The sequence below is a fragment of the Palaemon carinicauda genome, chromosome 10 (genome assembly GCF_036898095.1).
Source record: "Palaemon carinicauda isolate YSFRI2023 chromosome 10, ASM3689809v2, whole genome shotgun sequence".
Classification (NCBI taxonomy): domain Eukaryota; kingdom Metazoa; phylum Arthropoda; class Malacostraca; order Decapoda; family Palaemonidae; genus Palaemon; species Palaemon carinicauda.
In genome coordinates, this window is record NC_090734.1 from 142,342,618 (window position 1) to 142,357,943 (window position 15,326).

Genomic DNA, 15,326 nt, shown 5'->3' on the forward strand with positions numbered 1-15,326 from the left:
TATACTCCTATACACTATAAACTATACACACTAGTACACTATACTCACTTATACACTTATAAACCATACACTATACACCTTTATAAACTATAAACACTTATACACTATACACACTAATACACACTTACACACTAAACACACTTTTACATATATACACACTTATACATTTATACACTTTACACTATACACTATACACACAAATATACTATATACACTCATACGCTTATACACTATACACTATAAACACTTATACACTATACATACTTATACACTTATACATTCATACACACTCATACACTATACACACTTATACACCTTTACACTTATACACTATACACTATACACACTTATACACTATACACACTATACACTTATACATTTATACACTATACACTATATGCTATACACACTTATACAAAATACACACATATACACTATACACACTTATACACTACACACTTATACACTACACACCTATACACTTGAACACTATGCACTATACACACTTATACACCATACACTATACAAACTTATACACTATACACTATACACACTTATACACTATACACACTTATACACAATACACATTTATACACTATACACACTTATACACTTATACACCTATACAATTATACACTATACACCATACACACTTATACACTTATACACTATACATTTATACACTATAGACACTTATACACTTATACACTATATACTATACACACTATCCACACTTATACATTATACACTAAACACTCTTATACACTATACACACTTTTACATTTATACACTTATACACTATACACACTTATACACTAATACACTATACAGTATACACACTTATACACTATACATACTTATACACTTATAAACTATACACTATAAACACTTATACACTATACACTATAAACACTTATACACTATACCCTCTTATACACTTTTACATTTATACACTTATACACTATACACTATACACATTTATACACTTATACACTTATACACTTTACACTATACACACTTATACACTATAAACTATACACACTTATACTATATACACTATACACACTCATACACTATACACACTTATACACTATACACTCTTATGCACTATACACACTTATGCACTTATACACTATACACTATACACTATACACACTCATACACTTTATACTATACACACTTATACACTATACACACTTTTACACTTATACACTTATACAATATACACTATACACACTTATAAACTTATACACTTATACAATACACACTATACACACTTATAAACTTTACACTATATACACTCATACACTATACACTATACACACTAATTCACTATACACACTTATACACTTATACACTTATACACTATACACACTTATTCACTATACACACTTATTCACTATACACACTTATACACTTAAACACTATACACTATACACACTTATACACTTATACATTTATACACTATACACACTTAGACACTATACACACAATACACTTATACACTTATACAGTATACACTACACACACTCATACACTATATACACTTATACACTTATACACTATACACACTTATACACTTATACACTATACACACTTACACACTATACAAACTCATACACTTATACACTACACACACTTATACAATATACACATATATACACTATACACACTGATACACTTATACACTATACACTATACACACTTATACACTTATACATCTATACACTATACACACTTAGACACTATACACACAATACACTTATACACTTATACAATATACACTATACACACTTATACACTATATACACTTATACACTTATACACTATACACACTTATACACTTATACACCTATATACAATACACACTTATACACTATACAAACTCATACACTTATACACTACACACGCTTATACAATATACACACATATACACTATACACACTGATACACTTATACACTATACACTATTCACACTTGTACACTTATACACTTATATACAATACACACTTATACACTATACAAACTCATACACTTATACACTACACACGCTTATACAATATACACACATATACACTATACACACTGATACACTTATACACTATACACTATTCACACTTTTACACTCTACCCACTTATACACTATACACTATTCACACTTATACACTATACACACTTATAAACTTATACACTATATACTATACACACTTACACACATTTATACACTTATACACCTATAAACTGTACACACTTATACACTATACGCACTTATACACTTATACACTATAAACTATAAACACTAATACACTATACACACTCATACACTATACACACTTATACACTATACACACTTATACACTATAAACTATACACACTAGTACACTATACACACTTATACACTTATACACTTATAAACAATACAGTATACACTTTTATAAACTATACACTTATACACTATACACACTAATACACACATATACACTATACACACTTGTACACTTATACACACTTTTACACTTATACACATTTATACACACTTATACACTTATACACTTTACACTGTACTCTCTACACACTAATACACTATGCACACTTATTCACTTATACACTTATACACACTTATAAAATAAACAAACTTATACACTTATACACCTATACACTATACACACTTATACACTTATACACTTTACACTTTACACAATTATACACTATACACTCTTATACACTTATACACTATACACTATACACACTTATACAATATACTCATTATAAACTTATATACTTATACACTATACACTAGAAACACTTATACACCATAAACATTTATTCAATTATACACTATACACTATAAACACTAATACACTTATACACTATACACACTTATACACTTATACACATATACACTATACACTATAAACACTATACACTATACACACTCATACACTATACACTTATACACTATACACAATATACATTTATAAACTTATACACTATACACACTTATATACTTATACACATATAAACTATACACACTATACTCAATACATACTTATACACAATACACACTTATACACTATACACACTTATACACTTATCCCTATTTGCACTTATACAATATACACTATACACACTTATACACTTATACACATATACACTATACACTATACACACTATACACAACACACCTTATAAACTATACACGCTTACACACTATACACACTATACTCAATACACACTTATACACTATACACACTTATACACTTTTATACTTATACACTATACACACTATACTCAATACACACTTATACACTATACACACTTATACACTTATACACTTATAAACTATACTCTTATAAACTATACACTATACACTACACACAATTATACACTATACAGACTTATACACTATACACTATATACTATACACACTTACACACTATACACTATAGACATTTATACACTCTACAAACTTATACACTCATACACTATACACTATACACAATTATACACTATATACTATAGACACTTATACACTATACACACTTATACACTATACACACTTATACACTTATACAATATACACTATACACACTTATACACTTTACACTATACACACTTATACACTATAGACTCTACACTATACACAATTATACACTATATACTATACACACTGATACACTTATACACTCTTATACACTATACACACTTATACACTATACACACTTATACACTCATATACTATACACTATACACAATTATACACTATATATTATACACATTTATACACTATACACACTTATACACTATACACACTTATACACTATTCACACTTATACACTTATACAATATACACTATACACACTTATACACTTTACACTATACACACTTATACACTATACACACATATACACTTTACACATTTATGCACTATACACACCTATAAACTTATACACTAAACACTATACACACTTATACACTATATACTATACACACATATACACTATACACACTTATACACTTATACACTTATACAATATACACTATACCCACTTATAAACTATACACTATACACACTTATACACTATACACTATACACACTTATACACTATACACTATACACATTTATACACTATAAACATATATACACTCTACACACTTATACACTATACACACTTATACACTTATACACTATACACTATACACACTTATACACTATATACACTATACACTATACACACTTATACCCTATACGCACTATAAACCTATACACTTATACACTATATACTATAAACACTTATACACTATACACTATAAACACTTATACACTATACACACTTATACAAAATACACTATAAACACTTATACACTATACACTATACACACTTATAAACTTACACACTCGTACACTATACACACTTATACACTATACACACTTAAACACTTATACACTATACACCATACACTATACACTATACACACTTATACATTTATACAGTATACACTATGCACACTTATACACTATACACTATACACACTTATACATTTTACATACTTATACACTTATACACATTACAGCATACACACTAATACACTATACACTATACACACTTATACACTTATACACTATACACTATACACACTCATACACTAAACACACATATACACTTATACATAATTATACGCTATTCACTATACACACTTATACACTATACACCATACACACTTATACACTATACAATATACACACTTATACACTATATACACTTATACACTATACACACTTATACACTAATACACTTATAGACTTATACACTTATAAACTATACACTATACATAATTATACACTAAACACACTTATACACTCATACACTTTTACACTATACACACTTATACACTCATACAATTTTACACTATACACACTTATACACTATACACACTTATACACATATACACTATACACTTAAACACTATACACTATATACACTTATACACTCTACACACTTATACAGTTATACACCATACTCTATACACACTTATACACTATACACGCTTATAAACGTATACACTTATACACTAAACACACTTAAAAACTTACACACTATACGCTATACACACTTATACACTATATACTATACACACTTATACACTATACACACTTTTAAACTTATACACTATACACTATACACACTTATACACTTATACACTTATACACTATATACACTTATATACACTCATGCAATATACACATTCATGCACTTATACACTATACACACTTATAAAATATACACACTTATACACTATACACACTTATACACTTATAAACTATACACTGTACACACTTATACACTATTCACACTTATACACTATAAACACTTATTCTCTTATACACTTATACACTATACACTATACACACTTACACACACTCATACACTTATACACCTATACACTATACACACTTATACACTTATACACTATAAACTATACACACTAATACACTATACACACTCATACACTATACACACTTATACACTTATACACTATAAACTATACACACTAGTACACTATACACACTTATATACTTATACACTTATAAACAATACACTATACACACTTATAAACTATACACAATTATACTCTATACACACTAATACACACTTATACACTATACACACTTGTACACGTATACACACTTATACACTTATACACTTATACACACTTATAACCACTTATACACTTATACACTATACACTATACAATATACACACTAATACACTCTATAAGCTTATACACTTATACACTCATGCACTATACACTATATGCACTTATACACTATACAAACTTATACACATATACACACTTATACACTATACACACTTATACACCTATACACTTATATAAACTTATACACTATACACACTATACACTTATACATTTATACAATATACACTATACGCTATACACACTTATATGCTACATACTTATACGCTAGACACTTATACATTTATTCACTTTACACTATACACACTTATACACCATAAACTATATTCTATACACACTTATACACTATACACACTTATACGCAATACACACTTATACACTAAACACATTTATACACTTATACACCTCTACACTTTTACATTATACACTTTACACACTTATACACTGATACACTATACACTTATACACTATACACACTTCTACACTTATACACTATATACTATACACATTAACACACTATCCACACTCATACATTATACACTATACACACTTATACACTATACACACTTATACACTTATACACTTATACACTATACACACTTATACACTTATACACTATGCACTATAAACACTTATACACTATACACTATAAAAACTTACACTATACACACTTATACACTTTTACACTTATACACTTATACACTATACACTATACACAATTATAACATTTTACACTTATACACCTATACACTATACACTATACACACTTATACACTATATATTATACACTATACACGCTTATACACTATAAACTATAAACACTTATACATTATACACTATACACACTTCTACACTATACACACTTATACACTATACACACTTATGCACTATTTACACTTATACACTTATACACTATACACTATACACACTTATACACTATACACTATACACACTTATACACTATACACCATACACACTTATACACTGTACACTATACGCATATATACACTTATACACATATACACTATACACACTATACACTATAGACACCTATACACTATACACACTTATACACTATACACAATATACATTTATACACTTATACACCATACACACTTATACACTTATACACATATACACTATACACACTATACTCAATAAATACTTATACACTATACACACTTATACAATATACAGACTTACACACTTATCACTATACAAACTTATATAAAATACACTATACCCACTTATAAACTATACACTATACACACTTATACACTATACACTATACAAACTTATACACAATACACACTTATACACCATACACTATATACTATACACACTTATACACTTATAGACATATACACTATACACTTATACACTATACACACTTATAAACTTATACACTATACACACTTATACCCTTATACACTTATACACTATACACACTATACTCAATACACACTTATACAAAATACACACATACACTATACACACATATACACTTATAAATTATACACTTATGAACTATACACTGTACACTATACACACACACTATACACTATACACACTTATACACTATACACTATTTGCTATACACACTTATACACTATACACTATAGACACTTATACATTATACACACTTATACACTTATACACTCTTATACACAATACACACTTATTCACTAAACACACTTATACACTTACACACTATACTCTATACACACTTATAGACTATATACTATACAAACTTATACACTATACACAATATACACTTATACACTTATACAATATACACTATACACACTTATACACTTTACACACTATACACTTATACACTAAACACATATACACTATACACATTTGTGCACTATACACATCTGTAAACTTATACACTATACACTATACAAAATCATACACTATATACTATACACACTTATACACTATACACACTTAAACACTTATACACACTTAAGCCATTTATACACTTATACACTTATACACTATACACTATACACACTTATACACTATATACTATATACACTAATACACTATACATACTTATACACTTATACACTTATACACACTTAAGCCATTTATACACTTATACACTTATACACTATACACTATACACACTTATACACTATATACTATATACACTAATACACTATACATACTTATACACTTATACACTTATACACTATACACTATACACTATACACACTTATACACTATACACTATACACACTTATACACTGTACACACTTATACCCTTATACATTTATACAATATACACTACACATTTATACACTATACACTTATACACTATACACTATACACACTTATACACTACACTATACACACTTCTACACTATACACACTTTACTCTTATACACTAATACATTTATACACTATAACCACTTATACACTAATACACTATACACTATATACACTTATACACTTTACACTATACACACTTATACACTATACACACATATACACTATACACACTTATGCACTATAAACACCTATACACTTATACACTATACACTATACACACTTATACACTCTTACACTTATACAATATGCACTATACACACTTATACACTATACACTATACACACTTTTACACTTATACACTTATACACTATACACACTTATACACTATACACTATACACACTTATACACTTATACACAAATACACTATACACACTTATATACTAATACACTATACACTATACACTGTACACTCTTATACCCTTATACAGTATACACTTTACACACTTATACACTACACTATAGACACTTGTACATTTTAAACACTTATACACTTATACACTATACAGTATACACACTTATACACTATACTATACACACTTATACACTTATACACTATACACTATACATAATTATACACTATTCACTATACACACATATACCCTATACACTATACACACTTATACACTATACTCTTGTACACTTATACATAATTACACACTATACACTATACAAACTTATACACTATACACTATACACACATATAAACTATATACACTTATACACTATACAAACTTATACACTTATACACTTATACACTATACACACTTATATACTAATACACTTATACACTTATACACTTATAAACTATACACTATACTTAATTATACACTATACACACTTATACACTTATACACTTTTACACTATACACACTTATACACTATACACACTTATACACATATACACTATACACTTAAACACTATACACTATAAACACTTATACACTATAGACACTTATCCTTTTATACACTTATACTCTATACACTATACACACTTACACACACTCATACACTTATACACCTATACACTATACACAATTATACACTTATACACTATAAACTATACACACTAATACACTATACACACTCATACACTATACACACTTATACCCTTATACACTATAAACTATACACACTAGTACACTATACACACTTATATACTTATACACTTATAAACAATACACTATACACACTTATAAACTTTACACACTTATACACTATACACATTAATACACACTTATACACTATACACACTAATACACATTTATACACTATACACACTTGTACACGTATACACACTTATACACTTATACATTTATACACACTTATAACCACTTATACACTCATACACTATACACTATACACTATACACACTAATAGACTATATAAGCTTATACACTTATACACTCATTCACTATACACTATATGCACTTATACACAATACACACTTATACACTCATACACACTTGTACAATATACACACTTATACACTTATACACTTATACACTATACACACTATACACTTATACATTCATACACTATACACTATATGCTATACACAATTATACACTATACACACATATAAACTATACACACTTATAAGCTATGCACTTATACATTTATACACTTTACACTATACACACTTATACACCATACACTATATACTATACACACTTATACACTATACACACTTATACACAATACACACATATACACTATACACATTTATACACTTAAACACCTCTACACTTTTACACTATACCTTTACACACTTATACACTGATACACTATACACTTTTACACTATACACACTTATACACTTATACACTATATACTATACACACTAACACACTATCCACACTCATACATTATACACTATACACACTTATACACTTATACACTTATACACTATACACACTTATACACCTATACACTTATACACTATGCACTATAAACACTTATACACTATACACTATAAACACTTACACTATACACACTTATACACTTTTACACTTATACACTTATACACTATACACTATACACAATTATAACCATTTACACTCATATACCTATACACTATACACTATACACACTTATACACTATGTATTATAAACTATACACGATTATACACTATAAACTATACACACTTATACATTATACACTATACACACTTATACACTATACACACTTATACACTATACACACTTATGCACTATACACACTTATACACTATACACACTTATACACTATATACTATACACACTTATACACTATACACACTTATACACTTATACACTTATACAATATACACTATACAAACTTATAAACTTATACACTTATTCAATACACACTATACACACTTATACACTTTACACTATACACGCTAATACACTATACACACTTATGCACTATACACACTTATACACTTTACGCTTTACACACTTATACACTATATACTATACACACTTATACACTATACACACTTATACACTTATACACTTATACAATATACACTATACACACTTATAAACTATACACACTTATACACTATACACTATACAACCATATACACTTATACACTTATACACTTATACAATATACACACTCATACACTATACACACTTATAAACTTATACACTTAACACTATACACACTTATACACTCATACACTATATACACTTATACACTATACACGCTAATACACTTATAGACTTATACACTACATTATAAATACTTATACACTTATAAACTATACACTATACACTATACACACTTATACATTTTACATACTTATGCACTAATACACCTTACAGCATACACACTTATACACTATACAATATACACACTTATACACTTATACACTATACACTATACACACTTATATACTATATACACTTGTACACTTATACATAATTAAACACTATACACTATACAAACTTATACACTTATACACTATACACTTATACACTATACACTCTTATACACTTATACACTTATACACACTTATACACTATACACTATACAATATACACACTTATACACTTATACACTTATAAACTATACACTATACATACTTATACACTTATACACTATACACTATACAATATACACACTTATACACTTATACTCTTATACACTAATACACTATACAAACTTATACACTTATACACTATACACTATATGCACTTATACACTATACACACTTATACACTTTTACACTATACACTATACACACTAATTGTCTATACACACTTATACACTTAAATACTTATATACTTATAAACTATACACTATATATACTTATACGCTATACACACTTATACAATTATACACTAATACACTTATACACTATACACACTTATACACTTATACACTTATACACTATACACTATACACTTGTACACTATATACTATATACACTTATACAATATACACACTTATACACTTATACACTTATACACTTATGCACAATAAACTATACACATTAGTATACTATACACACTTATACACTTATACACTTATAAACTATACATTATACACACTTATACACTATACACACTAATACACACTTATACAATATACACTCTTGTACACTTATACACACTTGTACACTTATACACACTTATACACTTATACACTATACACTATACTCCCTACACGCTAATACACTATACATATATATACACTTTTACACTTATACACACTTATGAATTATACAAACTTATTCACTTATACACTTAAACACTATACATACTTATACACTATAAACACTTATACACTATACACTTACACACTTATACACTATACACTATACACTATACATTATACACTATACACACTTATACACTATACACTATACACACTCATTCACTATACACACTTATACACAATACACACTTATACACTTATACAAATATACACTTATACACTATAGACTATACACAATTATACACTTATACACTATACACACTTATACACTTATACACTTATACACTATACACACTTATACACCTATACACTTATACACTATGCACTATAAACACTTATACACTATACACTATAAACACTTACACTATACACACTTATACACTTTTACACTTATACACTTATACACTATACACTATACACAATTATAACCATTTACACTCATATACCTAAACACTATACACTATACACACTTATACACTATGTATTATAAACTATACACGATTATACACTATAAACTATACACACTTATACATTATACACTATACACACTTATACACTATACACATATACAGAAAACGAAATCGATAACACAACATATATATTTTAAGGTGGTGAAACATGGAGGTAAAAATAAAATACAAAAACTCAATTCAGTATTTTAATAAAAAAGTATATAGTACGAACAATCCTATTGAATTAACAATATCCTCTTTAGTTTCAATGACCTTTCTGTTATCGGCTATCGACTCTGCATCATAACCTGCAAGTTCAGACAATTACATTATAAACAAAAATTACCACTGAAGGCACAAACGTTAATATGAAACTATATCGCTTAATATACGGGCAATACATAAAAATTCTTAATTACCAATCGAGGATAAATTGGTCAGGTTACAATTACCGGTCGTTACTGTACCCAGGTAAGCCTACCACACCTACAATGAACAAAAAGGAAAGGGAACTAATTACACGTAGACCAACAATGTCAAATATTCTCAAATAAATAATATCGACATAATATATCAGTAACTAATTAATAACCTACCAGCGGAAAACAACACCATCCGTATAATGGGCTAAGACTGATCGATACAGTCCAACTGTAACACTAGCACTCGCAGAACTGTACGAGAAAAAATAAAGTAACAAAACTATTACGGATGCATAATACATGAAAAGTTTTACGTAACTTGTCCTTACAGAGTTATTTTATTGTTATTTTAGGTCACGTCAGGACTTCTGAAAACCTCAACTAAAAGACACTAATGGCCTTACCTTAGCTAAAGGGCGAAGCATGTATGGCTTAAGTGAAGGATTTTATATCACGTTGGACGCTCCGTGCCAGATGCAAAGTCCAGAGATGGGGAGAGAGAGAGTGAGCCTGTATTTAGCAAAGAGCCATTTTCAAAATGAAAGCACAAACGTCGACAGGATCCATTTGTAGTAAATGTCTTCCACTCAACAAGTCTGTTTAGCGCTCTTCATAGCAGCTCAGTACCCACGGTGTCCAAAAGTGAAAAGCGAGAGTGAACCCCTTAAGCTACACTCTCCGTTGAAGTAGCAGAATTCACTGACGACCATTTCTCCGCCGTGTCACACGTTAGCTCGGAAACCAAAACAAAGATTAGTTCCCGAGAATTATTGCTTGTCTTGGTCCTTAAGACCACCCAACAACAGATAAGGCCATTATGCAAATTAATCTAAAATTACATTCCAAAAAGCCTGTAAAGACATTTTACAAAAAACAGTCATGCACACAGAACATATAACAAAAAATTACCCCACTCAAGTCCACACAAAACTGCGTGAGAAATTAGAAAAAAAAATTTATAAAGAAAAATAAATTATATTTATTTTTGTACACTGGAGGGCACAGGATGCAAATTTCTCACACTAGAAATTCGCATCATACCTTATAACTATAACATAAGTCGAGTCAAATTTCTGCTCCTAATGGCAGCTTTCCTGAGAGTCCTTTGGGGTAAACTCTCATTAATAGACAACTTACGGGAGCTCTGTTTGTCGTCATTATCCGAGTTGTAGGATGCATCTGGAACTACCTTAAGATAAGGGATTAAAGTAGTGACATGTCTTTTAATCAACTCACGAGTCTTCCCTTTAAGTATAATAGCCCCAGTAGTTTCCCCCAAATCATTCTCCTCTATACCCTTCACAATTCCCAATGGAAAATTAATGGTTTTAGTGTTTGGTTCTTTGATGAGGACTATATCACCAATGCCCAACTTCTGGTGACAAACTGGTCTATATCTGTCCTTGCGGTCCACAGCCTGAGCTACCAGGGTACTTAAAAACTCATTCTGGTAAGCTTCTAGAAGATTATACCTAACCTTACGAAGTTTTTCATACTCATCCTTTATTATTTTTGTAGGGCTGCTACTCATCTTCCACTCAGGATCATCAGGTACCTCTTGTAAATCTGGAATTAAATTCAACGACACCAGCTCATACCCCTTGACTAACATTTCTGGAGTTATGGGCTCTGGGCAAGAATCTGCCTCAGTCTCCCTTAAAGATTCCTTAAAGGCTATTGGCCTCTTATTAGCTAAATGAACAACATTACACACTAAATATTCAAAATCAGGCAAAGAAAGTACCCAAGTTTTAATAGCTGAAAAAATAAGTTTCTTCACTAATTTTACGCAAGACTCTACAAGTGATCCTAGCTCACTATGGCCTTTAAAGAATTGCTGAAACTTTACATGCTTAATGCCATTAGACTCCAAATACAATTTAGTGTCAGGATCATTGATGAAGCTAGTGATTATGTTACCTCCTGCCACCAACTGCGAGCCTGGATCACTAACACAAAGCTGCGGGAATCCATATTCAAAAACATGTAATGAAAAGGCTCTCAAATACTCATTCACACTTAAATCTCGACATATCTTCAAATTAATAGCCCTTGACCAAGTGCAGGTGAAACACAAAATCCATACCTTCATCTTTTCAGCTCCCTGTTTAACATTAAATGGTCCAATGAAATCAACAAAAATATTAGAAAATGGAACAGCAGGGGGACTAGAACGAAATTCTCGATAAGTGTTCTGGTTCAATCTCACACTTCTTGTGTTAAACCTGTGGCATGAAACACATTGTTTAATGGCATTCTTAATGACAGAAAAATGTTTAGGAATGAAAAAGCACTTACGAAGCTCAGATAGGACAGAATAGCAACCACCATGCAATAATTTGGCATGTGTATCCATTATAATTAGTTTAGTCAAATAACTCTTGGGATAAAGCAATATAGGAAACTGTTTGTTATGTCCATACCATTTCTTGAACTTTGATTTTACTCTTAAAATGCCATCTGAATCTATGAACAGATTAAGTTGGCTCACAAGTGGAGGTATATCCTTCAAAGGTTTACTCGAGAGTCTGAAGTAAGAAAATATTTCCATAAAGTGTTTCTGTTGATCTTCTAGAATTAATTTCCTTAAAGCTAAAGCAGAATAGTTTACATTATTCAAATTCTCTACTTCAACTCCCGCTTTCCTCTTCCAGTGGTCAACACAAAGGATTACCCTCCTGTAAATC

At 29.4% G+C, this 15,326-nt stretch overlaps 1 long non-coding RNA gene across 1 annotated transcript; it reads right to left on the reverse strand.

Moving 5' to 3' along the window:
• Nucleotides 1-12,409: 12,409 nt before the first annotated feature.
• LOC137648529 (uncharacterized) lies at nucleotides 12,410-13,650 on the reverse strand. The gene is made up of 2 exons (XR_011045643.1): nucleotides 13,044-13,650; nucleotides 12,410-12,891 (listed from the first exon to the last, which is right to left on the reverse strand). It is a non-coding gene; the product is annotated as an uncharacterized lncRNA (long non-coding RNA).
• Between the last annotated feature and the right edge of the window lie 1,676 nt (nucleotides 13,651-15,326).